This window comes from Strigops habroptila, chromosome 1, assembly GCF_004027225.2.
Source record: "Strigops habroptila isolate Jane chromosome 1, bStrHab1.2.pri, whole genome shotgun sequence".
Classification (NCBI taxonomy): Eukaryota; Metazoa; Chordata; class Aves; order Psittaciformes; family Psittacidae; genus Strigops; species Strigops habroptila.
This window is the reverse complement of record NC_044277.2, coordinates 8,007,411-8,016,989: the sequence shown is the minus strand read 5'-3', so window position 1 is coordinate 8,016,989 and position 9,579 is coordinate 8,007,411. Positions and strand designations below refer to the sequence as shown.

The 9,579-nt window shown below is 41.1% G+C and overlaps 1 protein-coding gene across 1 annotated transcript in view; it reads left to right on the top strand.

Moving 5' to 3' along the window:
- Positions 1–1,047: 1,047 nt before the first annotated feature.
- Positions 1,048–9,579, top strand: part of CCN4 (cellular communication network factor 4) — a 51,850-nt gene continuing 43,318 nt past the window's right edge. Inside the window, exons 1-2 of the mRNA XM_030509334.1 lie at positions 1,048–1,096; positions 4,749–4,801. The gene's annotated coding sequence lies outside the window, so the exon portion shown is untranslated. The remainder of the gene's footprint in view (positions 1,097–4,748; positions 4,802–9,579) is intronic.

Here is a 9,579-nt window from a genome sequence, read left to right as displayed (position 1 = left end):
GCATTTGTGTTGTTAAATATATCTATCACAGCCATTGGGGGTGTGAATATACCTCAACCAAGTGGTGCAGAAAGCTTGTGTCCACATCATTCAGTGCTGGCACTTTCTACCTGTCACACTGCACAGTATTTGTCACTGTCTTTTCTGGGAATCAGGTGCCCTGTGCCTCTAAGATATGATTATCCATTCATGTGCATAGTTTTTGTTTCTATTGTCTAAAGCAGTTTGTGAACCACTCTGTGGACTAAAGGTGTTTTGATGGCAGGGACCATCAAAACACATGACATGTCTTGGAGGACTGTTTGTGCTGGAGGATGCAGTGTGAGGACTAGAGCCAAGTACATTGCAGTCTTACCATGTTTATTTGGAACTGAAGTATCCCACATGACAGGTTTTGTATTGAATAAAATGGTAGCCCACTCCAAAAGAAATCACAAGCTTCGATTAATATTTAGTCAAATGGAATGATCAAGGGAATAGACTTGAAAGTAAATTTGGGATGATCCTATCTGACAGTGTGAATATATCACCCAATATTCACTACGGAAGAGTGGAAACTGGCAAGTATCACTCGCAAGGTCACTCTGAGATTAGGTTCAACCAATAGATGATGCTGACTTTTGCTAGTGCTACTCATATTTTGCATCATGCTAGCTAAAATCATCAAAATAAAATAAGTAACGTGGAACTAATAAGTGAACTTGGCAAAAAATATGGACACAGACACAAGACTTTTAGTTGATGACATGTTGTTTGCAACTTTTTGCAATTTTTGCAATTCAATAGAATTTCCAATAAAAACTGGTTTTCCAACATCTTCAGATCAAGACCCCTTTAAAAAAATGCTGAGGACAGTCTGGAAGTACAGCCACGAGTTTAAGTTTCCTATACAAATGTTCAATCTGAAATTAATTTGAATTACTACAGAAATCATGTTTTATGATAGTTTCCTAAAAGGTGTTCCAGAGCAGAAGCTGGTGACACTCAGCCCTCAAAAGCTCAGCCAGTGGTTGCTTCATGAAGAAGAACATGGCCTTCCAGGGTAATCTCATCATCTGTTAAGGAATCTTCTGCTGATTTCAGTAGCTTCCAGAAGGTAAATTGTTTTTCCCTCCTCTGGTCCCTGTGCTCCTTGCATTGCCTTCACAGTTGGTAGGTCACAACATGCTCAGCAACAGCCATAATGATGATGCAGTGTAAGAATTGAGCAATACAAAAGTTTACCTTGACCTTGCATAACACAGGGAGAGATATAGAGATGTTCATCAGACTTCCTAATTATTTTGAGAAACGCAAGAAGAGCCTTGCTCTCTGCTGACCTTTGAAATTAAAAGAAAGTTTAGGTCTAGAGATTTGCCTTTTTCTTTTGTTGTGTGGAATTCCAGATGTATTCATTTGAGCATTTATGCATTTAGTAATAAAAATCAACATTTTTTCATTAGGGTGATTCTCAAGAAAACTCTGTGAGCTTGCTACAATGCTGGAGCATGAATGTGTGGCAAAATATATTTGTGCTCGGCATAGCAGGGCCCCTGACAGTAAAAATACTAGTTCAGAGACATAAAAGCAGGAGGCAAAAAGAGAAAGACAAGATCTCTCTGTAAACTCACCTGTGCTACCACATCAGGCTCAGCAGCACGGTGTTTCTCAGCACCTGGCTGGCTGTGGCTGATAGATGCTTCCTGCGAGTGGTTAATATTAGCCCTATCTCTGCTCTCTGCTGCGCAGCTCCAGACATGGTACAAGCTGTGTTGCTGGTGTATAGTGTGGAGACTGATGCAATACGCTGTGGGATTATTCACTTACCACAAAAAGGAGAAATACATGGCAGTAGCATATTAAAAAAGCAAGCAAACAAACAGCAATGTATGATCAGAAAGCCACTTTCTTCCCTCATTAAAAAAAACCCTGATGGTTGGGAAACAGCACACTAAGAAAAGCAAACAAACAAGAGGAAATATGCAGAAGAAAACTTTTTCATTGCAAGTTAGATGTCTTCAGACAGTCAAGAACACCAGATTTGTGATTGCATATGCAACCTCCACTGAATTCTTCTTGGGCATAGACATTTTCTATACATTTTATTTATTGTTGTCTGTTCATATTCAAAAGACAAGTAAAGAGAAAAAGTTGGCAGTGGTCACAGAGCCAGGCAGAGGCAGAGTCAGCTCATGCCTTAATTCTCCTGATAATCAAACTGTTGCCCTATTTATTGCTCTGATGCTCTTGGGTAGGTGCTTCAACAAAATCACCAATAGATTGCTGGCATTGATATTATTAGTATTATTACTATTATTATCATCATCATCATTATTATTGTTATTGTTATTGTTGCTGTTGTTGTTATTATTATGATGCTCACAGAGAATGTGTCTGTATGCTGGGACTCTCCTGCTGAAGTTTCAGACTCTTTATCACTTGTTCATCATTGCCCATAGCAGGAATGGAAGCAGTGAGGTTTACCTATAAGCTTGTGGCTTGCAACCAAAAATGCACTAAAATGCACTAAAAGAAAGAAAAGTAAGAGTCATCAAGAATAACAATTGGACTTTATTTCTGAAAAATGTGTCAGATCATCAGAAAAGGAAAAAAAGTGAACAAACCAGTTTTAAAGTGCGATTCAAAAGTAAGGGCTATGGATAGAAACACTTTAAAAATAAGATCATATAACAAATAGGAAGGTTGGAAATATGTTTTGTTATTTCTCTCTGATTTTGTTGATAAGGGAAGCTGAAGACATCAGACACAAGCCAGAGCTGAAAAAGCCAAAGATGTTAAAAAAGAGAGATTTTTTTTAAGTGTATCAGGAACAAATTAAATGCTAGTAACAATAAAGGTAATGTGCTTCCAGTCTGTATTTGGGAGCAAGCAGGTGACACACTAAGATCACATGAGGATGATAAACAACTTTCTGAGGTTTTAGTAATTCAGAGATCATGAAAAAACCCTTTTTGAAGTCAGCAGGCCTGGATAACTTTGACTTGGGCATCTTGAAGTGAAGCTGATGTGGTCTCTGGCTCCCTGATGTTTCCTTTTAGTCTGACAATAGTGGGGAAATTACAAATGACTGGAAAAATGTTCAATCTCTGCCAATATTTGCTAAGACAAACAAGACAGTGCAAAGATAGGCTGAAAGCCAACCAGCCGTTTGTATTGAAAAAAAACATGTTCATAAATCAACAGTGAGGTTAATGGCTAGGACTATAATTAATGACCATTAATGACATTAATATGAAAATAGCTCTTGTCTAACAAAAATGATATTTAGCATATGGCAGTAAACTGACTGAGACTGCATAGCTTGAACACACTGCAGATATTTTATGCTTTTAGTAGCACATAATATCCTAAGTAAGATAAAATATGCCCTGTACAACTCTGAGGCACATTTTTGATGGATGAAAGGACTGCTCAACTGACAGCTATCTTTTAAGTCATTAGAAAATTTGGTTTCTCTAAGTTGCTAGGTAAGAAGAATGAGGTACCCTTTGGAGACATGGAGAAAACATAAAGTAAAAGAAGTTATGCCAGGAAACAATGTCTAGCAGTTAAAATGAGACAGGCTTATAGCAGAGGCAAGGTCTACCAGTCTCTCCAAAGGGAATCTGATTAGATCACTGCAACAAATCAGCAAGAGCAGTGGTGGCAGCTCAGTCTCCTGCTGTTCCCAGCCATGGCTGGTTGCTTTTCCAGATAAACCTTTAGCATGACCCAATTGCAAACAACTGAGTGATATTCTGTGACTTGCAGTTCACAGGAAATAAGAAAGGTGGTCTTAAATCCTACAAAAGTGGCCCTGCTTTGAGCTGGTGGTAATGCACAAGGTATGTCTATGTTGTATCGTACAGAGATTTCAGAGGCAATTGCATTAATATGTATAGGCATATATCATTTTTTTAATGAAGGATTTTGAAGCAGGATATATAACAGTTCCCCCAGATTTTAATCTGTTCTTTTCGACTCTTTCTTCCTCCTTTAATGGTACCAATCCAGCATGTCAAACATGGCTGGTGCCTCAGACCCCCATGTATGCATCTGAACACAAAAGAAACTCAACCCCCCAAACCATGCAGTTCCTTGGGAGGGTGACTTCTGCAGATTCCCATAGAAGTCAGTAAGTAGGTTTGACATCACATAGTGGACATCTCCAGTTTGTTGATACATGACCAAACAAAATCAAGCTGCCTTTATGGTCAACAGAGAGCTAACCAGTAGCATCCATGAAAGTGAGGGAATGATAGTTCACCTCCTGCTGTTCACAGGGTGCACCCGCAGGGTGGGTGGATAAACTGAACTATAAACTCCACTGACTCAAATAGCTGTGGTGGCAGCCCAGGCAGCCAGCTCAGGTTTATTATTTACAATGGAAGATATGATGAATGCCACTTTTTTTGGTCCTACAGATCTTCTCTTAGAGCTATTGCTGAGGGTTTTGATGTGAGTAGCATATAGCATCAAACTGAATACATTGCTTTGGCCTATGTTGCAGTTACTTTTATTTTATATAGTAAAAGAAACTAAATATCTCTGCTTTTTTAAAATATGGCCAAGTAAATTACTTCAACACATGCATAAACTGCACGCAAAGGGCTCCAATACACAGAAACTTTGACCAAGTTGGGGGAGGATTGGCTTATACGTATCATCGTATATCTGTCTCAGTTAAAAAGCTATTTAAAAAGTTAAACCTTCTACCTTGATACAGCTCTACCTGTCGCTCATGTCTTTCCCCTTTCTCCTCTTATCAGAACATGGATTTAAGGAACAGCTCCCAGAATTCCTGCCAACTCCACATGACAAGGTGATGATGTAATATAATTTTCTCTCCATCTGCTAAGGCAGATACTATGCAGATATGCCATACTTATGGGATAATGACAATATTTCCTAAAACAGAGCAATATTTTACTGCTTGTGCTGGGCTCCAAGTCATTACTACATCTTTCAAGCAGCATTTCCCTAACCGCATGATTAGTAGGGTGAATGCAAGGAAGTGCTGCAAGGAATTACTCAAGATCAGAGTCATTTATACCAAAACTCCGTCACATTTCACACTGTTTACAAAGAAAAAATAAGGCAATTAAATCTAGTGTTGGTCTTAGATCAACACATACAGCATGTTGGCGGTTTTCAGCTCTGCTACATGTGCTCAGGCCCACTGGAGAGGCAGCTGTCAATGAGGCATTGTTCTCTCCCACCACTGGAGCTGGAGGGAGGCTTTGCCTGGTTCCCAAGTGTGGGGGTACAGTGTTTCATACAGTGGCAAGCTCAAAAGTTTGAATACTGGTTCAAGTCCCAAGGGTTACTTGGCGAAGAGAGTTCTGCTACTATCTCCAGTGCTGGTTCCTGTTAGACACTCTACAGTAGGTATGAAAATTGCACAGCAAACAAAGAATAGACTGAGGATTAGGTGTGCGAATCTCTTCTGAGACCTCAGACATTCTGCATGTGCAGGTACAAATCAGTCTCCAGAAACATACTGTGTAAACACCTTCAGTTTAACAAAAGACACAAGCAGACACCATCAGTTGTAACCTACTGCTAACCTTGAGCTCACCTCAGTGTGAAAAGTTGGACTATGCGATTTGAAACCCTTTTGGGCATTATGGCTATGATTTTAAGGGTTATGCCTTTCATGCAACAGAAATAACTCTGTAAATGCCAGAATCTTCAGGACACTCCAGCTCCTTTATATTGCTTTGGGGAAGCAGAGCAATTAACTGCTTTAGCTTGCTTTATAGCTGCTTTGTGTCTCAGGGGCAGTGCAAAGGGTTTTGATGCATTTTCTCTTGCAAAGCCTAGGGCATGCTAATAGTAGGTGTAAGAATAAATGTTCTCACCTGGGAGAAGGCAACAGAAACAGTCATGCCCAGAAACCTTCCAGAGACCCCGAGCACATTGAAGGGCACTGGGCTTAGCATTAGCTGGGGAAAAGGAATATATATTTAATGGATTTTTCCAAATAAATTGCCAAAAGTCTCACTTCCATCTAAGAATCGGTACAGAAATGCTGCTGGATGTGCAGGAACTAGCACGTGTGTGGTTTAAGGGACAAACTGTGGAAAAAACTGTATCAGCAGGAGCTAGATTTGGGGCTTATATGCCCACTCCAACTCCTTGTTCCACAGTGTAATAGGATTTCATATTATCTACCCAGCCCGGGGCCCAAGATCATGAAAAGTTCATGCATATGAAACATCTGTTTTATCATTCATAACAATAACTCAACCAGCAGATAATTTACTCCAGCACTTTCTTTACCATGCTTCTCCACAGGAAAGTACAGTGGAAACAGCTAGCTCTCAATAAGTACTTACAGCTCCCTGGAATGCTTACAGGCAAGATGATACAGGAAATGCAGGCTTTGGGCTTGGTGTGAATGTGCTGCCATTTTGGCTTTCTCTAGAGCAAAACTTTTAAGAAAAGCTTAAAATGCACACTGGTGTGTGTCTGAGACCATTTAATACGGTCTTTTACAGTATTTAATACCATACCCTATTCCTCTTCAGAATTGCCATGCCCCAATTTTCAAGGAGGGTGTGTAAATGAGAGACATTGATAATTGAATACAGAGAGCTGATACCTTTTATCATTTGATGGCACAACTCTTTCTTAGGCAACCACTTCTCCAACCCAGTGCAACACTGAGGTTACTCTTCACTCACAGAAGCAATGATCCTACAGTATTTCTTCTTAATAACCTTGTCCTGTTGAATATGAGTTGGTAGAGGACCTTGGTTCCTCCCAGTCTCCAGACTGGAGGTAAAATGCAGCCTGCACTGCTGGCAATTGCATGTATCAGACAGATGGTCTATGAGGACATGCAAGAAGTGGAAACTAGGTCAGTTTACTAAAGATGCATGTAAATGAATTGCTGGAGCATGTAGAGACAAAATCATCAAGGCCAAAGCACAGAACGATATAGAACTAGCAAGGGATGTGAAAGGTAATAAAAAGCTTTCTATTAATATTTCAGCAGAAAGAGGAAGATGAAGGAAGGAGCTAGACCTCCACTTAGTGAGAAAGGAAAGCTAATAATGCCTGGAGGGCTGAAGTGGTTAATGCGTTTCACATTTAAACTTTCACTAAAAATGCTATGAGCCAAAGCCACGCTAACACCAATGACTGGGAAAGAGGAATTCAGTCTACAGTAAGCAAAAGGTAGGCAAGGGAATTCTGTGAAAAGACGGATTTTTTGTTCAAATCAGAGAACTGGCTAGGCACTGTCTTGAAGGATATATGAGATATAAGAGGGAAATAAAAGGGCAGATATGGCTCTGTTGATGTGGAGGAAAAGGAAGAGGTAGGGAATTATCAATCGATCAGCATGCTTTCAACATCTACAGAGATGTTGAAACAAGTGGAACTTGACCATTTTGAACACTTTGAAGATCAGAAACAGCCTAGCATATGTTGGTCAAAACCATAATGATTAAAAGAACACCAGATTTGTGACAGATCTAGAAGATATGTGAGACAGAGTACGTACCATAGAAGGTGATTAAGCTGCTCTGGTGTGATTTCATCTTTGCTGTAGTTAGACTTTTGACACTATCTATCTCACACGAAATTTGCTCAAGTGAGATGGGAATCTAGCCCAGATTAAATTCTTTAGTGTGGGATGGCTAGCTGGTAGGAGAGTTATCTCCAGTGGGGGTTATCCGTGCTGCTCTCTTGCCTTGGAGGTATAGCTGGAGTGGGGCTCTGGGGTGTAGCCTGAGGTTTTTCAAAATCTTTATGTCTTGGACAGCAGCACATGAAGGCTACGTCTGATGATGATACAAGTCAAGGTTTGAATAGAAAACATCCTGCAGAGATCCTCTGAAATAGTCAGTTCATAAAGGAGTTCAGGACAACAGGAATCCTGAACAGGGTTGACTCAGGCTTTTCAGTTGTATCAGCGGCACTGACTTCTTTTTTCTCCATGGATGAAGGAACCAGACTGACATGCATTTGCTATAGGAAAACTAGCACAGGGAAAATAACAGAATAGGAAAGAAGTAAAGTCCTACAGGTTCTGTCAGGGCATACCTAAGGGTGGTTTCTGCTGCTGCTGAGATTTTGTTGCTATTGTCAAACATTTTATCCTATCAGATTTAAATGATGTTACAGGGTTGTGACCATTCAGGTGACTGCTTGTTCTGGCTTGACAGTCTTTCACCTCAGTGGGAGCAACCAGTTTGGTGGGAATAGGTGTCTTCCTGCAGAACTAATTTGGGGATTGTATGTTAAGAAAAAGTGGGAAGCATGTAAACTCTAGGAACGTCTCTGTCTAGTCTCAGTGCTAGTTCTGGTTTTGGGCATCTTAAAGATAACAGGAAGAGAAAGAAATTATGATGTCTGAGCAGAGTGGGAGAACTGGGGGAGGAGAAGAGGTTGCAGTGGAAACAGGCATATTATGTTTAAACTGGTTAGATGGTTCAATGAAGAGGAAAGAAATAATTCCTCTAGTATGCTCAAAGAACAGTGAACTTTTACATTGCAGCAAGGGAAGCTTAAGGTAGACATTAGGTTTAACTCTCTGAGGTCAGCGAAGGCCTGGAACAGGTTACTGCAGAGTGCTTAGAGGGAAAGTCTTTCTCCCTGAAGGCCAGGTTAGAGAAACGTCTGTCAGGAAGAGTTTAGCTAATGCAGTTTATGCCTTGGGGCAGATATGACAGGACACCTTGAGACTCTTCCAGCCCTCTGACTGTGCCTCAGACATATTCCTTTGCATCCCTCCCCCTCCCTTCTTTTCAGTTCCTGAGTCTAATCACTAGAGGACTTGCTTTCAATCCAGGCCCTTCCCTGCTCCAAAAAACCCAGTAAGCCTGGGGTCCCAAGGCGAGAGGGAGGTAAGTCCCTTTTGCCAGGAGCTGTACTCCATCACTGGTACCCTGAGGGAACCCACTATATTACCTGGGCAGACACTTTCCCAGGCACATTTCAAGGACCCCGATCCAGCACATGGTGAGTAAAAAATGCCAAGAGGCTTTTAACACATGAAAGCTCTTCTAAGCTGATCACCTTACTTGTAGTCTTAGCAGCCACCTTGAGGCCTCAAATGGGTCCGAGATTTTTCTTCTTAAGGTGCCTCTGGGAGGTTACACAAGATGAGGACAACAGTCCCCTATGTACAAAGAGAAGGGTGGCTTTTCTGGGGAACCCCTTGCCTTTATGGAACCCCTTGCCTTTATGGCCTGTAACAACTTGAAGTTACGGAAAATAAAGGAAACTATCTACCTCCAAGGGCATTGTGGTGTCTCAGTCATGGAGGCAAACTGTGCATTTTCTTGGCTCTGTGCTGAATCTTGCTCCATGAGGTGTTGGGAGTGCAGCCAGCCAGCCCCTCAAGGGCTGCCATCAGGAACCAGGCATACTATGCCAGAGAATCGCCTTTGAGATGGAAAAAGCAAACGATTAAGACTGGAAAAGGCAGTAGAGAGAGCCTTCCAAATTAAGCTAGAAGTTAATGGTCAAAAGTGACCACTTTTCCTTGAAATTCCAGTTTCCGCTAAAACTGAGCACTTGCGTTTGTTCTGAGAGGTGTTTCTGTGGGATGCCCCGAAGGACAGTCTGAGATGTGTGGGTCATGTTGTG